Source organism: Rhinatrema bivittatum, chromosome 1 (genome assembly GCF_901001135.1).
Source record: "Rhinatrema bivittatum chromosome 1, aRhiBiv1.1, whole genome shotgun sequence".
Taxonomy (NCBI): domain Eukaryota; kingdom Metazoa; phylum Chordata; class Amphibia; order Gymnophiona; family Rhinatrematidae; genus Rhinatrema; species Rhinatrema bivittatum.
The window spans coordinates 794,746,805-794,767,177 of record NC_042615.1 but is presented as its reverse complement, the minus strand read 5'-3'; the positions used below and the strand labels follow the sequence as shown (position 1 = coordinate 794,767,177).

Sequence of the window (20,373 nt, the reverse complement as noted above, 5' to 3'; positions counted from 1 at the left end):
TTTTCGTTATTATTTCAGATATTTTCACCTTAAGGAGTCCAAATAGAATGTGTTCAAGAGCCTAGCCTCTGTTCAAAACTCTTTCTGTCAGATAAGTATAAATTCTTTACAGAAATTATTTTTTCATGCAAAAAATTCACTCTATGTATTTCAAAGAATAGATTATTTGTGTTTACTTTATGTTTTTTCAGGTTCTCCAGATCAGCAAAGGATTGGGTGCACTCACAAGTTTTTTTTATTGTTTTCTTTCCTTGTCTGTTTTGTTTGTTATATATTTTTGTCTCCTTTTCCTTTATTGTTAATTTTTTCTTTATTTTATGTCTCTTTATTCTCCCTTGTTATGGCTGGTGCTGGTGTTGGTGGCACCACTAGTGCTGGTGTGTACACATACTTATCTCTCCTATGTTGAACTCTTCTTCCTCACTCTTTGTTTTTCTTCCTCGATTCTTCTACTACATATCTATAAAAAACTCAATAAGAAAGTCTATCTCTCTATACCGGCAAATCTTCCGCAGACTATTATGTAAGTGAGTTCCCTCAGTATATTTCTCCAACGTCTTATTGTAAATTGTGTCTAACTAATTAAAATAAATGATAATTAAATAGCCCTAGATAAAGGGGAAAAATGAAAGAACTGTGCTGTTGATTCAAGGTCTGACATTCTTTCATGTTCACTACTTTGACACTGTATGAGTTTTATATTATTTATTTGTTTTTAATTTTGTTACCTTCTGTAACAAGCAAGGTAAACCAGTCAGAATGCTAATGAATACTGTGGGACATTATTATTCATTAAACTGTTAGACTTGAGCATAGCATTAGCGTATGTCAGTTCATACTTGACAAACTTGTTCCCTGAACACATCATAATCTTTGTCAATGGCATACACTTAGACTTTGCTAATCTTCCTTCCAATAACTATGTGTTGTAGGTTTTCTATTACCAGTAACTTTCCTATACTGACATTTAGGGATGTGCAGCAGGGATGGATACATTTGATTCGATATTCGTATTCGTCAGGACCCAAATCCATTACATCCATTTTCGGGGGACCCAGATTCATCCATTAGTTACATATGGTATTCGTTTCCCATTAAAGTTAAAAAAAAAACATCCCAACCCTTTAAATGTAATTAACTATGCCCCCCACCCTCCTGACACCCCCCAAAGACTTTCCAAAAGTCCCTGGTGGTCCAGCGGGGGTCCTGGAGCATTCTCCTGCACTTGGGCCGTCGGCTGCCAGTATTCAAAATGGTGCCGATAGCCTTTGCCCTTACTATGTCACAGGGGCTACTGGTGCCATTGGTCGGCCCCTGTCACATGGTAGGAGCACAAGATGGTGCCGGCCAGCTTGGGGGGGCCTCCTGACCCCCCCAAGCTGGCCAAAAGTTCCTTTTGGGTCGAACGAGGGTCCCGGAGCGAACCCGCGGGGAATCACGTGACGCCGCGTCACTCCGACGTGACGCCGACATCACGTGCTCCTCGCAAAGGAGTTCACAAATGGCGTCCTGACTTCCCGCTCGACCACCAGGGAGTTTTGGTAAGTCTTGGGGGGGGGGATTAAGGAGGGTGAGGGGTTTAAATTTTTATTTAGGATCAACAATCGCGATTTCCAACATATTCAACATAGCTATGTTGAATATGTTGGAAATCGCGATTGTTGATCCTATGTTGAATAGCTATGTTGAATAAGTTGGAACATAGCTATGTTGAATAAGTTGGAAATCCGATCGTTTTCGCCTCATCGTTTTTTTAAGTTAAAAAACAAAAATAAGTTGCGTTTTACCTATAAGTTCAAAACGAATGCACACCCCTAATATCTGCCTGCTTTTCAGTTCTTCTGGGACTTACAGTCAGGCCGCAGGACCCAGGTAATCATTTTTTTTTCCTTTTCTTTAAGTACCCCTGTTACAAATTGAAGAAAATTTAGTGATGAAAGTGAGAAAATGGAAAGTAGAATTGGAGAGAATAAATTGTAGAGTCAATGAGTTTAGGTATCTACAAGCAACAACAAATATAAATGGATCCTTGCCATAGAGACCAAAGTGAAGGTGATGGCCAGATGCTTAAATTGGCAAGAAGTGAATGATGTTACCTGTGATAAGGGAATCTAAGTCTGGAGAATGGAAAGATGTAAAAGATGGTCAAAAGGCTGGAACTAATCAAATGCATAACTGTAATGTTGAAGCAAGCAATGGGTATGGTACAGAAGAAAATGCTATGCTGAATATTCAGGGTGACAGAAAGCAACAAGGTCATGAACAAAGAAGTTGTGAAAAGGTTGAAGGTGGCTGAGATCACAAAGATGATGAAGTGCAGGGGACTGATGTGGCTTCTACATGTGGTATCAATGTTACATCAAAAGGATGGTACTGGAAATGAAGGAAAAGGCAAAAAGGCCCAGAGAAAAATGAAAAAAAAAAAGGCATGGATCAATGCTGTTCTCCAAGATATTGAGTCCTATGGCTAAATAAGTGATACTATTGAGAGAAGAAATAATACATTGAAAATGACCAATTTTATGAACTCTAATTTCACAGCCATGTTACATAAGATTGTCCAGATCCCTATAAGGTCAATTTTCAGCATTCCATCTTGCTACAAAGTACAGTAGCACTTTTGTACTAACAGACCTTGTAGACAATTTTCAGTGGGAAGCAACATAAGCAAACATAGACTCAGGTCCCTTTGGAGCTGATATATGTATTAGAATACTTACCTAATCAAAAAGTACATGCTACTGGTAACAGTAACTCTTAATGTGGAATCCAGCATTAGGTACAATTAGGGGGACAATTTTCAAAATGTCTACTTTGAGACAAAGACCATGCATACTTTTTAACTGTATGCTTTGCACCAATTTTCAAAACAGAAGCACACACACACACTTTCCTTTTGAAAGTTGCCTGGGGGTACAACAAATATTTGGTCATCTACATCTCCATTTTTAGCTTGTAATTTGTTTTGGAAAAAAAAGTATAAAGATATAAAAATATAATCTACTCACATATTTTTTCTCCCCTGATCTATAATGCCTCCTCTTCATGCTTCTAACAGTATGCAAGTTGATGAAAAATGCATACATTTTTAGATGCATACAGAAAGGGCAGTTTGCTGACAACTGATTAACCAGGTAAAACTATTTTTTACACATGTAAATAATTTTCAAACTATTTTACTTTTAATTTGTCCTTATCAAATCTGTATCCTTCATTTAGAAGCTCTATTGCAGTCTCAGAAATTGCTCCTGCAATTCCTCAGTATACTTGTGTTTTAACTACTTTGAATAATTTAGTGTCATCTGCAAATTGTATCACCGTACTCATTGCTCCATGTAACACAACAGCAGGATCTTCCCCAGCACTCTTTATAATTTCATGGAGGGGATGTTTGAGATCTGCTACTTTAATACAGGCAGGCAAGTTATCATGCAATACTCATGGCAATCAGGCCATCTAGCAATCTATATTACTAATGTTCAAATTGCCAGTAGTATAAGTCCTAACTCTACCCATCTGGGGATACACTCCTGAAGATACATTCTTGGTATGAAAAGATAACATATCTCCATGAAGTCAGGAACTACCCATAGGATCTTTTCCTACCATTCCAAGCCATATAGTAGTTTTCTGTTGTCATGTTTCAAAGTTTCTCTGCTGTCAAGAATCCACTATAATGCATGGATGATGTCATCTGATGGTGCCAACATGGACTCACATCTGATAGCTCAGAACATGTCTTTATTGAGCATGCACAGGATTTCCCACATGTGCACACAGCCTTGTGAGCCCATCAGTCTTTCTTTATCTAAGCAACTAAACGGATGTTCTTCCAGTTTAAGATTTTCTTGGCCTTTTTTCTTTGATCTAGTTTTTCTGTCTCTGCAATTTTATCTCTTTCTCTGAAGCCCTTCAATATAGCATTTCAGTTCTAAAGGAAAAAAGTAAGGAAAAAGAAAGAAGAAATGAAGAAATTTAAGACCAAAAAGCTTGTAATGGGTTTGTTTAAAGCCTGCACTTGCTGATGTTAGAATGTCCTTTACAGATCCCCATTCCATCTGCTATTGCTGGCTCAGCTGCAATCAGGACACTGCCAACTGTTATAGAAATGATCACATGTCTTCAAGGGTGCAGCAGTGTAAGCTACTGGCAAAGATACACTATCAGGCACAGATAGGTAAGAATGCACCCAAGATTTATTAGCAGACAATAAACAATATAAAATGTGCATTTTAAACCATTTACCTGTGTAATTATTACAGTATAAAGCTAATAATGTCACCGAACATAGCAGAAACTGCCCTTCCTCTCTTTTACTGAACAAAAGCCACACAGTATAAATGTCATTCTGTAAATTTAATAAATTGCATATTCTTTCTCTTACTTTGCAAGTTTAAAAATTATCTTCTTCCTTAATTGCTTGTTGGAAGATAGATTGTTTTTTATCATTATTCTCTCCAGTTGTTGCTCGTTAATTTTCCCTTCTTTCCTAGACAACATTTGAAAACATGACATTCTAAGCATAAGGTGAATAAACTCAGGGAATACAAATCTGAAGCCTAATCTCAAATTTTGAATTCCTATTACCCCAAAATTATTTGCAGGATAATTAGCTATAATTGTATTTTTTTTTAAATTTACTGTTAGATTCCATCTTTCGCTCACTTCAAAGCAGATTATTTTCAGGTACAGTAGGTATTTCCCTGTCCCCAGAAGGCTCACAATCTGAGGCAAAAGAGAGTGAAGGGACTTGCCCAAAGTCAAAAGGAACAACAGTGGGATTTGAACGCGGGCTTCCCTGGTTTATAGCTTGCTGCTCTAATCACTAGGCTACTCCTCCAATCTTTAGGGGACCTCTCCACCTCCCAGGATTCCAATTAGTAAACAACTTAACCTTAGTGGACCCCTCCACTTCCGAGGATCTGTAATCAGATACAAAACAATTAAAGGCTATGTAACCAAATGTTTTCCAATAACTTCACCAGTTCCGGGCTACCACTTAATGTTGGGTGCTCTATCCAGTGTGCCATTCTACGTGCTTTGGATGAACATTTTTGAACACACTAGATGGACACCCTATGCAATTCATATATTAGCACACCCAGAACGCATGTTAACCAGTATGTACGCAATAGTGCTGATTGCATGTAAATTGCATGTTAATGACTAGATTAGCTAGTACCCCCGATCCAGTAATATATGCCCAAAACTAGTGCATCCATAATGAGTTTTTTTACGTATACATTTTAGCACCTACCCTGTCCCTGGCATTAGTGTGGTGATGCTATTGATAGCTGATATATCAGGAAAGCTTTTGTGTGATTCCTACCATATCAAATTGATTTTCTGCACTTTTTTGTCCTACTGACCTTTCTCTTGCATGTGCAAGCAAGAATAAGGAATGCCAGGTGAAGGAGGGAAATTATCCAGACAAACAAAAGACAAGGGAACCCAGTGGCAGTACAAAAACAGGAAAGCAAATAGCTCATTAAAGAATTGGGAGTCCATTATGGGTGTCCTTGAAGAGCTCATAATGACTCCCAAGGCCTTGGCCTTTCCAAGGTATCCATGCTTTGGATGTCTGTGTGATGTAGATAATGGACACCCATTCTGGACATCTGAAGGGTCATAACGAATGTGCAAGGCCTTGGTCTTCCCAAGGCGTCCATGCTTTGGGCATCTGTAAAGAGTCTGAGCATCCTAGATAATGGACGCCCAAGGCCTTGGAATTTCCAAGGCATCCATGCTTTGGGTATCCATGTGATATAGATAACATACGCCCATTCTGGATATCTGAAGGGCCTATAATGGATGTCTGAGGTCTTAGACTTTCCAAGGCATCCATGTGGACATCCATGCAACGTAGATTATGAACACCCATTCTGGACATCTGAAGGGCCCACAATGGATGCCAAAGGCCAATTCCAAATTCAGGGCATCCATGAAGGTTGCCAACAGTCATCTATGAAGTGTGTCCCCATGGGCCTGTTCCTGGACATCCAATCAATTTATGCTGGCTATAGCCTGGTCCTTTGTCCTTCCATGGATTAGTAAACAGTAACTATTCCTTCATTCATGCTATCTTGAATTGCAAAATTCTTGTGACTTTCTGTGCTTGATGGACCCTTGGTCATACCCAATATGATATGTCTTATATTCTTTTGTTTTTGATACAGTCCAGAGCCATCCATAGACTATGCCAGCAATGTATCATTCGCCCACTGACAACCACCTTGAGCTGCCAGAGCATGATGTAGTGCAAAGATACTGGCTCAACTTACGGGCAATTTTAACCCTTTAAGAAGACCTACGCAGTGACCTTGTCCCTCTGGCCTATCGCAACCATGCTGTGGCTGAGTTGATGAAACTTCTCTGTGCTTTACATTTTTTCGCCACAGGAAATTTTCAAAATCTGGTTGGTATCATTGCGGGGATGAATCAGTCCCCAGTGTCAAGGCACTTCTTCTCACAGGTTTTAAGGGCAATGATGAATCGAATGATGAAGTGCATCGGGTTTCCTGAGGACCCAGTGCAACTTCTGGAGATCCACTGTGGGTTCATGGCAATTGCTGGAATGATGAATATATTAGACACAATAGACTGCACCCATATTGCATTGACTCCAAAGTAAGAAGAGGAAAGTTTGTTCCATAACTGAAAGCAATTTTATTTGATGAATGTGCAAGTTGTATGTAATGTGCATCTTTGAATCCTTAATATAGTAGCAAGGTTTCCTGGAGTTGCCATGATTCCTACATTCTTCCACATTTATCACTTGGAACCCATTTCCAAGGGGAGATATGGTAATGGCTGGCTGCTTGGTAAGTAACATTTACTATGGGCGAGGGTTCTAGACAGCCACCTGGGATGGAGGCATGCAGTGGCTGGCACGTGAACCTTGCCATAATCAAAAAAAGATGTGTTGTATTAAGTCACATACATTTGCTTCTATTATAGGCATTTGGTTGTAAGCCCCTGAAGCAGGCGCGAGTGGCGCGCCGAAACATTGTCAATGTCGGACGGAAGAACAGCTGGACGGCAGAACAGCTGAGAGCAAGGAGGCGGATTAAAAAACTAGTTGGAGAATTAAGCAGTATATGCACCATAAAAAAGATAAGTTATTAAGTAGAGGGTTTCACATACACGATTTTTAAATAAGCAATTTTATTAGGTAGTGGATTATAATTTTTTCACAATCAACACGGAGAAAAAAGAAAAATCTTACGTGGAAAAGGTAGATGACGTGATTTAATAGTGCTAAAGACAAGAGAGGGGTTGTAGCCCTGTAAGGGCAAGAGCCCATGAGACTGGGAGCACTTTCATAATCTGATACCATTTCCCGTAATTTTATTAATAAATGTTTGTTGTAGAAAGTTTATAGACTAATTTTCTGCTTGTTAGCAGTTGACCTAGATAACAGACACACATTGGACTCTGAAGGGCACAAATCCGGGATTTATATGTCCCTTTAGGGCTATGATGCAGATAATGGACATCCATGCAGAAATGGTCCTTTGTGCACATGATCATGGTTGTTCATCCCCTGTAGCCACACCCAGATGTCCATTTTGTGTGGTGCCTTTGGTAATTGAGACAGCTTGGAGATAGCTAATCTTTTGACTATGACCTTAAATTTCTGTGTTGAATATTTTCCTTCCCAGAACTTATAAGAAATGAAATGCCATGCAGGAGGCTCCCAAATTTTAAAGAAGGAGATGTCTGACTCCTTGCAGAGCTGCTGATTACAGATGAAAGGTGCCTGCATTTTTGCCCTTGGTGCTGGTGGGACCAAGATTGGGTGGATGACGCCTGTCTGGCTCTCAGAATGAGCTTAAATGCCCAGGCTTCCTTCCCCAGAGAGGTAAGTTGGGAGGTGGGGAAGAAAATAATAGGACCCATTCCTCTTTTGTTTTTTCTTGATCGCTGCTGCATGGTCACCAATGTTTGATAGAGGCCTGTTGATTTTTCAATATCAATATGGCCATCTGTGGATTAAGAACTTTTGCTCCAGGAATTTGTTGTTTTGCTCCAGGAATTTCAAAATTGTTCAGGGGGCTAACAATAATAATAGCAATAGTGCGGAAAATAAATTGTATCACATTTGTTCAATGCTGATGCTTTTTTGGTAAAACTTGCAGGGCGAGTTAATGAACAGTGTGTGAGCTGCAGGCCGCACATCAGTTTCATGCATAGTTGAATGTTTTATTATTTTTTTTGGTACCCACCAGGTGGAGTACTCTTCTTTTAAGTCTTCACCCACCAGGTGGAGGCTTTAAAGAAGAGGGCCCAAAGGCCCCAACTGGAGGACCAGGACTACCTCCAGGCCCTACATGCCCAGTGTGGGCCACAGGAAGTTTTGTGTTGTTGGTTTCAAATCAAAGTAGGAAACATGAGACAAAAAGTGATTACAGTTTAATGGTTATGCAAAGCACATTGAAAACTATATTATATGAAGCTTAATAATTGTATGAAGTTTAATAATGTAAATTATAAATAATAATCACTCACAGCTATTAAATGTTTGCCTGAAATTGTGTTGGCTTATATAAACTGTGTACAATTGATAAATATCGACAAATAATTCCCTCCAGCCCAGCCTTCAGAACCCTTTCCCTGCCATTGAATCTTAGTAACGCTTTGATATTTCTCATTTCAGATACCTCCAGTACATCTGAGAAGGAACAGGAAGAGGATGGCGAGGTGCCACCATCACCACCACCTCCTCAACCACCCCCTGAGACGCAGGCGGCAATGCCACCACCACCACCCCCCCCCCCATTACCCATTTTTTCCACCCCACCATCCATGCAGGCCGAGAAGGTCATTATCATCAATGATGACTTGCTCTCACCAGAGTCTGTCACAGCATCTGGTGAGAGCAAATCCATTTCTTCATAGAAGCAGAAGCGTTTGGTCTGAAGAGAACTTTGTAGTTCTTTCACACAGCCCAGCACAGTAGGTTCTTCGCTCTGTCTGTATAGCGAGCATCACATTTTGTTTCTTTGGTGCTTGGCAACCACTAGGGCCTGCCTGCTCTTCCAGATCTCCAGCCTCTCTCGCCATCTGAGAAAAGGTTTCTTTTGCAGCCATGACAATCTGTCTCTGCTCGTCGGGACTATGAATGGAAATAAAAATAGCGCATAATTCAGTTAATAAACAATACATTTCAATACAAGATAACAAGTTGGAATATCAAATGTCCACTAATTGATGTCAATATAACTTTCCACTTATAAGTAATGGAAGAAGAAAGAAAAAGGCCACATGACTAGCATTCAGAGATAATGCATACAATTAATGGAAGGAGCAGGACTTGGGTGACCAACTACAGGCTGTTATGTGCCAAACACACTTATGACGCTTCTTCATGGATACAAGAACACTTAGATTTTATAGAAAGTATAATTTTTTATTGAGCAATATAAGTATTCTTGGGAGATGCTGGATGCCACTTCTCTGACAAACTGACCACCAGCATCTCATCGTATACATGAATTGATCCTTCTTTTATAGGTAAAATACAATATAGTAATAGGCCAGAAATTCTTGTTGCGTGACCACCTGGAGTATCATTCACATTAGGTTGTCATGTCAACAGCATGATAGAGTATCCCTAAACTACCCTGACCAGTTCTCCAAGTAGGGGCCCATTTACCATCACTCTTTAGATAATCCTTTGTTTTGTTAAAATCTTGCTGTTCAGGGCAATCATTATATCTTAGGCTGTGTGCTGTGTTTACAGATGCACCTGTTACAGTTGCCCCTGTAATGACATTCTAGACTGAGGTTCTAACCATTGCCTTCTGCTCTTTTGACCCTATAATTAGGCATCACAAATTGTCGCCAACTTCAACTGCTGTCCAGGTGTCCTTGGAATTCCCCCAGGTAAGGCTCAGTAGGGCATTTAAAGTTCACATAGCCAGAAAGGCTACGATAGCAGAGGATTCTGGGTCAGTTTCCAACTCCATGTTGGTCTCAAGCTCAGGCACACATATCATGGCACATAATGGATAGCCATGACCTGGATGTTCGGAAAAGGAACAGGACTTGAGGGTCTGTTATGGGCCTGTACTCGGTCACCCAAGTCATGAGCAGCCAGGAAATGAGCAGGGCGACCAAGTAGAAATCATGAACGTCCTGCTCCTTTCCTGGATGTCCATGATTAGACCATCCATTACGTGCCTGTACTTGTCACCCAAGACATGAGTATCCATGAAAGGAGCAGGGTGACTGAGTAAAATTCATGGATATCCTGCTCCTTTTCTGGATGTCCATGATTTCACCATTCATTACTGGCCTGTACTCGCCCAAGTCATGAGAGTCCAGAAAAGGAGCAGAACGACTGAGTACAAATCATGGATGACCTGCTCTTTTCCTGGACATCCATGATTTGGGCACCCATGCTGTTCACATAGAAAAAAACAGAAAGAAATACCTCTTACCTGTTCAAAATAAAGCAATGCTGATCTTGATCTTGATATTCATGCGGTAACGAATATGAATGCCAGGCACCAGGTTACAGCAGTCTGTATAGAATACAGATTGAATTTGAACTGAATACAAAAGGACCGTTGAACTTCCAGCAGCGATTTATATCCCTCCCAGATAGGATTATAATACATAGCATGACGTCACATTGGGGGAGCAATGATAAATTTGAAAATGAACAAATTGGAAATACATTGCAAATTTATTTTTCTCATATTCCATCTGACAGATGAATTCCCTTTTGAAAGATCTTTAGCGTGTCCACATGCCCAAGCGTGATGCTATATGGATGTACAATACAATAAAATGGGAAGTTCTATGAATGCTCATTTTTGACCACCGCACGCTTTTTTGGCGCCATTGTCATTTGTGTTTCATTTGAATACTTGATAGCGCACCCAGGAGAAGTAGTTGTGCATGCGGTGAAACAGTGGGCTCCCAGAATGGAAGCACATTTTTAGCGTGTCCTTATTGCATCGGTCTGTTAGTGGGAGATACTAGGAATATTTATTTATTTATTTATTTATTTCGGATTTTTATATACCGGGGTACATAAGTAACATCACCTCGGTTTACATTCAAACAATAATTCAGCATTGCGCTTTAGAATATAACATAGTAACTGAACGAATACAATACCATGTATAACTTTGTATTAATAGAATATAATCAATATATGAGAGACTGTGGAAATTGTGAAGAATAGTAGAGGACTCAGATCATTAATAGTAGGCTTTTTTAAATAACCAGGTTTTAAGGTTTTGTTTAAATTTTTTGTGACAAAGTTCCTGGCATAATTCAGAGGGCATGGTGTTCCATATTGTTGATCCAGCAATGATGAATGATTGTTCTTTTGTACTAGAAAGTTTGGTCAGATTGGGAGCTGGGATCTTTAGTTTGGCTAAATGCTGGAATCTCGTTGGGCGGGATGAAGTTTTGAATTGTAGATGATCGGTGAACCAGTGCATATCTCTGTTTTGAATGGCTTTATGTATCAGCGTCATAGATTTATATATTATCCTGGAAGCCACGGATAGCCAGTGCAGACTGAAGTGCTGGAGCAATGTGCTCGTGGCGGCTTGTGAATATACAGTTGTTTGCAATGAAATAGGAAATACAGTTGATATTTTCTGTTTCATTGTATTTCAGAAAGTAAAAAATAACAATAGGAAAACCCACAAAATTTTGTGTGGTTGTCCTAGCATTTTGGGGGGGGAGTGGTTAAAAAATGCACCTAAAAAAACAAAAAAAACCACCCCAAAGTCCACCCAACCCTTCTAATTTATTTAAATATGAAGCCTCCCACACTTCAGACCCCCCCCCCCCCCCAAGGCTCACCCAAAGTCTGTGGTGGACCAATTGAGGGCCTGGTAGCAATCTCCTGCTACTGACATTATTTAAAATGGCAACGGTCATCCATTGCCCCTACCATGTGGCAGGGGCTACCCAATGGCACCAGTAGCTCCTGTCACATGATAAGGGTAAAGGGTCACCGCCATTTTGCTTAATGGCAGCCACTCTCTTCCAATCCAAAGTATTGTTACTGAATTTGGATTTTCAGGAAACACATGAATCCTCTTGGACTCCTCTGTAGAAAACTCCTCTCTCATCTCAGAGACATGAGAACCCTGACCTTGGATCTCTGTCACCTCCTAGGACTAGATACATCATCAATACTTCTTTGTTCAAAAAGACACTTTCCCACTATGACATCTCCCCTCTGGTGAAGAGACCAAAAGAATCACTCTCTCAAAAAACGGCTCCCCTGTACTTATGGAGACATAGGCGCTTTTTTAAACTGCGACACTTTCCACTGAGAAGTGCCTACTACCTACTGCATCTTCTCTGATATCTCTCCTTATAGAGGCCATTGACACCTAATGCCACACTAGTAAGGGGGCATTGGGACCCTCTTACATATATATTTGTATTGACTTGGGAAATGTGCGACTTTGTCCTTGAAGATATATTCTGCTTGCGTAATTTTTCACACAGCTCTAAATTCCACAGAATAGAGATGTTACTGTATACCAGTTTGTACTCAATTGCTTGTTTATATAATGATATATTATTGAGTAAATTACATATTTCAGAAATGTATTTTCTATATACAAAAAGGGTGTATACCACCTGGAATATCCTGTTTGTTTCATAATGGAGAAAATATAGAGATAATGAGCCAAAATGGAATCCCTAACATATACCAAGCGATGACTATCAAATCCTCTCCTCCAGGCACAGTTCATCTTTCCATAATATATCATAAATATGACAGAGAAAATACTCCATCTAGCTACAGTAAAATAATGTGAAAATGAATTACAGTTAATTTTCTGCACTCTATTTACAGTATAAGACTCACAGCTAAATTCTAAAATACATAGGAAACCACATTACCCTGTGACAATACTGCTTGGCAATATTATTTAAGTAAATAATGGCTATTTTAGTTTGACAGTTTTGCTATAATAAATATGTCATGAATTTATTTATTTTAGCATATTATAGATGGTCATATATACCACACAATAATAACTTCAATCAATGTTAATATTTATGTAATCTAAACTATGGTTATATATTAATAATTTCTGCATGCTTAAAGCATGCCACAGACAGATTTCTTTTGTGATTGTGTTATAAAAGCTATAAAACTGATATCCTATGGATTTACTGTTGGCAAAAGCAGCTGGGACTGCCAAGGATGACTAACAGAGCCACTAGTAACTTCTTGAGCAATGAGAAAAAATGTGCTCTGCTATAAGAACTCAAAACTGTGGCGATTTTGCCTAGTGAATTCCAATGTAATTTAAAAATGTATTATTGCACACAGTCACAGCATTTCTGAGTACCATGTGAGTTAGAGGGAAAAGTTAGCCTTTTTGCAAAGGACACAAAGATCTGCAACAATGTGGACATCTTGATGGAGAAGACAGAAAATTAAGAGTCAGTTCATTGCCAAAAATTGCAGAGTCATGGACTTGGGGTGCACAAATTTGTGGGAGTTGTATGCAGTTTGTGGTGAAGAGCTGATGTGCCGTGATCAGGATCTTGGGGTGATGTGTCTGATGATCCCAGGTTAGTGAAACAGTGAGCCAAAGTAGTGTCCAGAGCCAGAGGAATACTTCAGTGCATGGAGAGAGAGATAACCAACAGAAAAGGTGGTGATAATGCTTCTTTATGAATCATTGATGAGGCCACACCAAGAGTAGTTTGTATAGTTCTAAGAACAGAAGAAGTTCCATGTTGGGTCAGACCAAAGATCCATTGAACCCATCATCCTGTCTCCGAGAGTGGCAAATCCATAAAAGAAGATCCAGTTTCTTCCTGCTCACTCTCTATGACAAGTGGTGGGTCTTTCTGAGTCACCTGGTTAACACCTATTTATGGGCTTTTCTCCTATGAACTTGTCCAAATCCTTTTTAAACCCACTTATGCTACGTGCCTTGACCACATTCTCTGGCAACACATTTCACAGCTTGCTAGTGAACTTAGGCCTGGATTTTCTAAGGTCGCAGACATTAGAAAATCCGTTGATAACTGGGGGGGTGGGGGGGGGGGCAGGCCTGCGAAAGCCGGCAGCCATCGCACCACTATGGTGCACTGGCTTCCGGCTTTCACATGAAACTGGCGGCGATAAGGGTCCTTACCTTTCGCCGCCAGTGATGTCCTCGCAATGTCGGCCCCGGTGGCGCCCCAATTCCTCCTCTTCCAGAGCCGACTCCGCCCCAATTTAGTCCCTTTTCACATGCGATCGCTTTTGAAAATGACCCCCCTTCATGTTTTAATTCTTCTATCTATTACCTTAAAGAAGTGACCCTATCCTAGTATTATTTACAATGGTAATATTCTCTCTCTGTTCTACTTCACTCATGATTTTGTAGATTTAAATCATACGTCCCCTAATTTGTCTCTTCTTCAAGCTGAAAAGCCCCAACCTGTTTAGCCTTACTTCATAGGGGAGCTATTTCAATCCCTTAACCATTTATTCTGCCTTTGTTGCCACCTTTTCAAGTCCCACTGTATCCTTTTTTCAGATGGAGTGACAAGAATTTCACACAATACTCATGGTATGGCTACGCCATTGATCTATGACATTTGGAGGCCATATCTCAGAAAGGATAAAAAAAAAAAAAGACAATTAAAATGGTGTGGAGTCTGCACTAAAACCTTACCTGATGAGACTAAAAAACTTCAATATGTATCTAAACTTTGCTAGGGTTACATAAGATAGAACCATAGGGGTGGATTTTCAGAGCCCTGCTCGCGTAAATCCGCCCAAAACCAGGTGGATTTACGCGAGCAGGGCCCTGCGCGCCGGGAAGCCTATTTTACATAGGCCTCCCGGCGCGCGCAGAGCCCCGGAACTCGCGTAAGTCCCGGGGTTCTCCGAGGGGGCGTGTCGGGGGCGTGTCGGGGGCGGGCCCGGTCGTTGCGGCGTTTCGAGGGCGTGTCGGCAGTGTTTTGGGGGCGGGTACGGGGGCGTGGCTACGGCCCGGGGCGGTCCAGGGGCGTGGCCTCACCATCCGTACCCGCCCCCAGGTCGCGGCCCAGCGCGCAGGAGGCCCGCTGGCACGCGGGGATTTACGCCTCTCTCCGGGAGGCGTAAATCCCCCGACAAAGGTAAGGGGGGGGTTTAGACAGGGCCGGGCGGGTGGGTTAGGTAGGGGAAGGGAGGGGAAGGTGAGGGGAGGGCAAAGGAAAGTTCCCTCCGAGGCCGCTCCGATTTCGGAGCGGCCTCGGAGGGAACGGGGGTAGGCTGCGCGGCTCGGCGCGCACCGGCTATACAAAATCCATAGCCTTGCGCGCGCCGATCCAGGTTTTTAGCAGATACGCGCGGCTCCGCGCGTATCTACTAAACTCCAGCGTACTTTTGTTTGCGCCTGGAGCGCAAACAAAAGTAGGCTATTTGCGCGCCTTTTAAAATCTGCCCCATAGTGTCAGGATTTTTTTTATCTTGACACCAGCTCTGTGGATTCAAAATTCATTGGATAAGATGTGGACTTGGACTGGGTTCAGAGGGAATGAGGGAGTGGGAATTTCCTAAAAGATTGGTTAAAAATAAAACTTCACACTTTTCCCCTCTGTGATTATCTAACTACCTTCCCCAAAGTGAAACATTAACAGTTCTTTTACGATCTTCTTAAGAAGGCCTCTTATTTATCGAATCCACAACCTTAGAATTCACAAAGGAAGTCTGACACTGTATTATTAAGGTTGCAACTTGGCGAGTGTGCAAAATTGGCTATGGTGGCTTGGGAAACAGCCTGAAGGAATAAAGAGGCAGACTCTGGCTGTTTCCTTTATGCACAATTTAGTTACAGTGAAAGAAAAGTCAAACAAACAAATGCAGATCACCTTAAGTTTAGGTAGCACACAGACATCTCACATAACAGATATTCACATAGAATAGATTCCTGTCTGCTCCACTGGGCCTCTCTAATCCTTCTAGGACATGAGTTCTTGTACACTGGTGAGGGGCTCCTCCTTTCACCCAGGACTTCTTGCATGGATCTTAAGGAAGAATGGGCGAGACAGCTGTATCTGGTCCCTTAAGGTGGTCTGAGGGAGTTTCTTATAGACTTCCTGACAGTGACTTTATTTTATTTTCTGGGGGCATCAGCAGCAAAATACAGAATCCTATAAAAGTCACAGGATCCTAACTGCAGAAATGTTAACAGAGTTGGATACACAGATCCAAAATCAAGATAGCAGCCACACCATTAGAGGTCCAAAAGTTCTAAGAATCAACATAACAGAAACAAAACTTCTAGCATGACCCTTGATAAGCCAGGCATTTGCACATTAGAGTCAGTGATGGATTTATGATTTTGCCGCTCTGATGATGCTGTTGCACCTTTACCCCCCTTCCCCAATATGGGAAGAGTTTCCTGCTGCAGCTCAGGGAAAAATGTGAAAATTCTGAAGAACATTGACAAACATTTCCACCTTTTAAATTACATTTTAAGAACATAAGATCATAAGAAATTGCCATGCTGGGTTAGACCAAGGGTCCATCAAGCCCAGCATCCTGTTTCCAAAAGAGGCCAAACCAGGCCACAAGAACCTGGCAAGTACCCATGGGTGACGAAAAGGGATCTCACATACCAGTATAGAGAGGAGATCTCAGGGGTGGAGAGAGGAGACGGAGATGTTATGAGAACTAGGGATTGGGAGAGGAAAGGAGGAGGACCTGGAATAGGGAGAGGAGAAAGTGAGAGGAATGGCGATGGAAGATGGGTGGAGAGCAAGGGTGGGGAGATCAGAAATTTGGGAAGGAAGAAAAGAAGGAGGGAAATTATCCCTTTTAGAATCTTCTTCTTAGAAATTCAGACTCTCTCTCTCCACACACTTACTTAAAGGAATGTATAATCAAATGCTCTCCTGTGCTGCAAAATCATCCATCCATAAAGTATTTTGGTAGAGGATTGCTTTTTTGACTGCCGCAGCACACTGAACTGAGGTAAGAGACAATTAAATATTTTAGGGTTCCAATTTGTATTGTCTCTATTTTTGTGATATTTATTGCAAAATATTTGCCTTATATATTTGTTGCATTCTTTATTTTTGCAATGATTAAGTTTTGGTTAGTTATGATTAATTTTAAGATGTACATCACTTTATTATATTGAAAAGTGATTTCTCAGATCTTATAAAGTAATGAATGACACTGAAATTCTGGGGGGGGGGGGGGGGGGGGTGTGCATAATGTGAAACTCCAAGAGAGTGGACTCAGAATGTCTGGAACTATTTTTTTTTTTCACAAGGAGGGTGGCCAATGCCTCGATCGCCTTTCTAGAGGAGGCAGTGGAGACAAAAATGGGAACAACATTTAAAAAAATAGTGGGGGAAAACCCAGAGGATACCTAGAAACAGAGGATGGTAATGAAGCATTGGATAACCTGCCTGGAGCGGCGGTTCAGCCCATAATGGTAATGAAATGACTGCTTTGTGCTTCTAGGAATACGATGGAATGGTGGTTACAACCCTAAACAGAACTCGTTTGCCTGCAAACATTTCTCTCATCGATGTACGCAAGGTGGTCACACAAATGGAGAAGACACTTTCTCATTCTTTTTCTCAATTCTATGATTTTTACTCAAGGAGCAGAGTCTAAAGTGTGAGGGACCTTGTAAATCACTTAAGTCAAGTGAAGGCAATATCTATTCTAGGATCAGTCCTCAAGAGTAACTCAAATTAAAGTCCGGCTGGCCACAGGAAGGCCCTGCGACTGGCCGCACCTACCCCCAACACCGCCAAGACTCCTGGGCGCTGCCAGGATTCCCGAGTGGCACGAACCCTGCCATTTTCTGCCTTGCAGCTCTCACCGCACATCTCCCTAGGTGTGCACATGCATGCTTCTTCCGCATTTCAAGGCCCTACAGCGGGAAAACCCTTTCATCTCTCCCAGATGATGTTGAAGTTGCTAGGTATTTTATTAACTTTATTTATTTTAAATGAATTATAAACCGCCTTCCCAACTAAACAAGTTTTCCAAAGTGGTGCACAACAATGAAACCCCAGCGACGCTCTAGCTCAACGCCTCAGCAACAGGTCTCCTTGCCTTGCTGTGCATGTTTGCTTTTGTATCCTGTGCCTTGCCTCCTTGCCTTCTCGTTCTGCCCTTGCTCCTTGTCTCCTTATTGCTTCTTTGCCTTGTCCTGCTTTACCTTGACCTGCCTTGGATTGCCTTGTCTGTCTGCTCTGCCTGTGTTTTGGTCCCGTGTCTTGCTCTGTCCGTCCATCTACGCCTGTCACCTGGTACTGACCTCTGCTATGAACCTGGGGTACTCTCTTGCCTGCTACCTAGTACTGACCTCTGCCACAGACACTGGCTGCTCCTTGAATTCTGCCTGCCCCAACCTCGGCTTGCAGCAGGATCCTGCCTCCTCACTGCCAGCCTTGATCACTGCCCATACCTGGACTCTCTCTGATTGGTCCTTAATGGACACTTGCCTAAGCCCCGCTGGCCCCTGGAACCCAAAGGCTTAAGCTGTGGGGAAACGGGGCTGGTATAGCTGAATATCTAGCTCCAGTCCCAGTAGGAACGAGTCTGCCAGCTCTCTGCATGGGACTAATAGGTTTGCTTACTAGGCTATGTCAACCACATCCGTGACATTTGTTAAATTTTTCTATGACAAAACTTCTTTTAGTGTAAAAGTTATTTTATAACTTCTTTAATATTCCAACTGATGATACCTGCCCTTGATAAATGGGTATCATATTCCCAAATTTAAGAAGGTTGTAAATGATTTAGAGGGCAGGTTAGATATGCTTCTTCCTCCCAAGTTTCTCACTCACCCCCACTGCTGTCAACTTTTCCATGTGACGAGGATGCCCACCAGCAATCAAACACCACCAAATGCAGCACAAGATGCTGCGATGGCATCATTCCTCAGACTCACTTTAGTTCAGACTCTTAAGAAAGAAGGCAGCTGTGGTACTCTCTGATGACATTACTGACACTCCAATATATAAGTCTCCTTCTGAGAGCTTAGAGATGCCTCAGCAATGGGTCTTCCGTAGCGCCTTGGGCCTTCAGTGTGTGTTGCTTGTGTTCCTGCATTCCAGTCTTGTGTTCCTGCCTCGTCCTTGCCCTGCCTTGTCTTCTTCTTGCCTTGCCCAGCCTTGCTTCGGTCCCTCCCTTCGTCCAGTTTTGTCTTTCCTTGTCTCCCCTTGGCTTGATCTTCTAGTTTTGATCCTTGCTTCTTCCCTTGACCATCCTTGATTGCTGCCTGCACCTGACCGCAACCTTATCTGGTGCCTGTCCCAACTTCCGGACTCTCTCTGGTACCCTTTGTTCATTGCATGCCCTGGCCTGTCTCTGGTATCTCCTGTCTGCTGCCTGACTGCCTCAGGAACTCACCTAAGTCCTGCCTGCCACCAATGCCCGTCTGCCAGCTGTCAGCGTGGGCCTAGCCAGTTCGCCCACTAGCCTGAGTCAATGACGCCACAGCTCTAAGGGCCCCCACCAACACCAAGTTCATTACATTAAGTGGATCTTTGTAGATCAATTGTTGAACATTTTTGCCTATTCTTTATTTTATTTCCTTTGTTTGCTTCCCCCCCCACCCCCTTTTTTTCACTTTAATGTGGACTGGTTATGAAAAGAATTTCAAATGTATTTAAATTTCTATCTGCATTGGCACAGCAGATTACAAAAACGTAGCACAAACATAAAATTAAAAGCATGCAATGAAAAAAGACAAGGGAAAACACCTAAACGCATGCCCAGGAAGCTGCAGAGGTGACAGCCAGGAGCTGTAGAACAGCTCAAACCAAAGACTTCTATGCGAGAGTCATGATTAAAGGCCAAATTAAACAGACATGTCTTTAACATTTTTTGGAAGCGCTGTGACACTCAGTAGTTATTGCCTGATCCGGTAAAGAATTCCAAAATAAAGGTCCAGCAGCAGAGAAAGGACCCCCCCCCCCCCCAGTTGTAATTTCAAGGCGTGCAACTTTTATTGATGGGATCTCAAGCATACATTTATTTTCTGATCTCAAAGAGCATGAAGGCTTCTAAACTCACAGTACAGAATTCATCCAACAATCCTTTTCCTTTTTTATGTCTCCCTTTAGGACGTTTTTCCTTAACATTTCATCTGCATGTTCATGATTGCCTTTTTATCCTTGATGTCAATGATTTATAAGCCAATCATTATTAAATATAAAAAAAAAAATAGAACTGGCTGTTATTTGTCATTTACTATGGGGTAATATTCAATCACTAGTTGGCTTGCAAAGTCATCCAGATTCACATATCTAGCCAACTTTGTGTGCTATTCAACAGTGTAGCCAGACCATTAAATATATCCAACTAAGGGGGTCGTTTTGTAACAGGATCGCATGCGAAAAGGCCCTTTTAGAATGCGATAACTAAAT

At 41.7% G+C, this 20,373-nt stretch overlaps 1 long non-coding RNA gene across 1 annotated transcript in view; it reads right to left on the bottom strand.

Annotated features, from left to right (window-relative positions):
- Positions 1-4,174: 4,174 nt before the first annotated feature.
- The window catches only part of LOC115078223, a 57,450-nt gene continuing 41,251 nt past the window's right edge, over positions 4,175-20,373 (bottom strand). Inside the window, exons 2-3 of the long non-coding RNA XR_003853090.1 lie at positions 10,443-10,526; positions 4,175-9,115 (exon numbers count right to left, since the gene is read on the bottom strand). This is a non-coding gene — a long non-coding RNA (uncharacterized LOC115078223). The remainder of the gene's footprint in view (positions 9,116-10,442; positions 10,527-20,373) is intronic.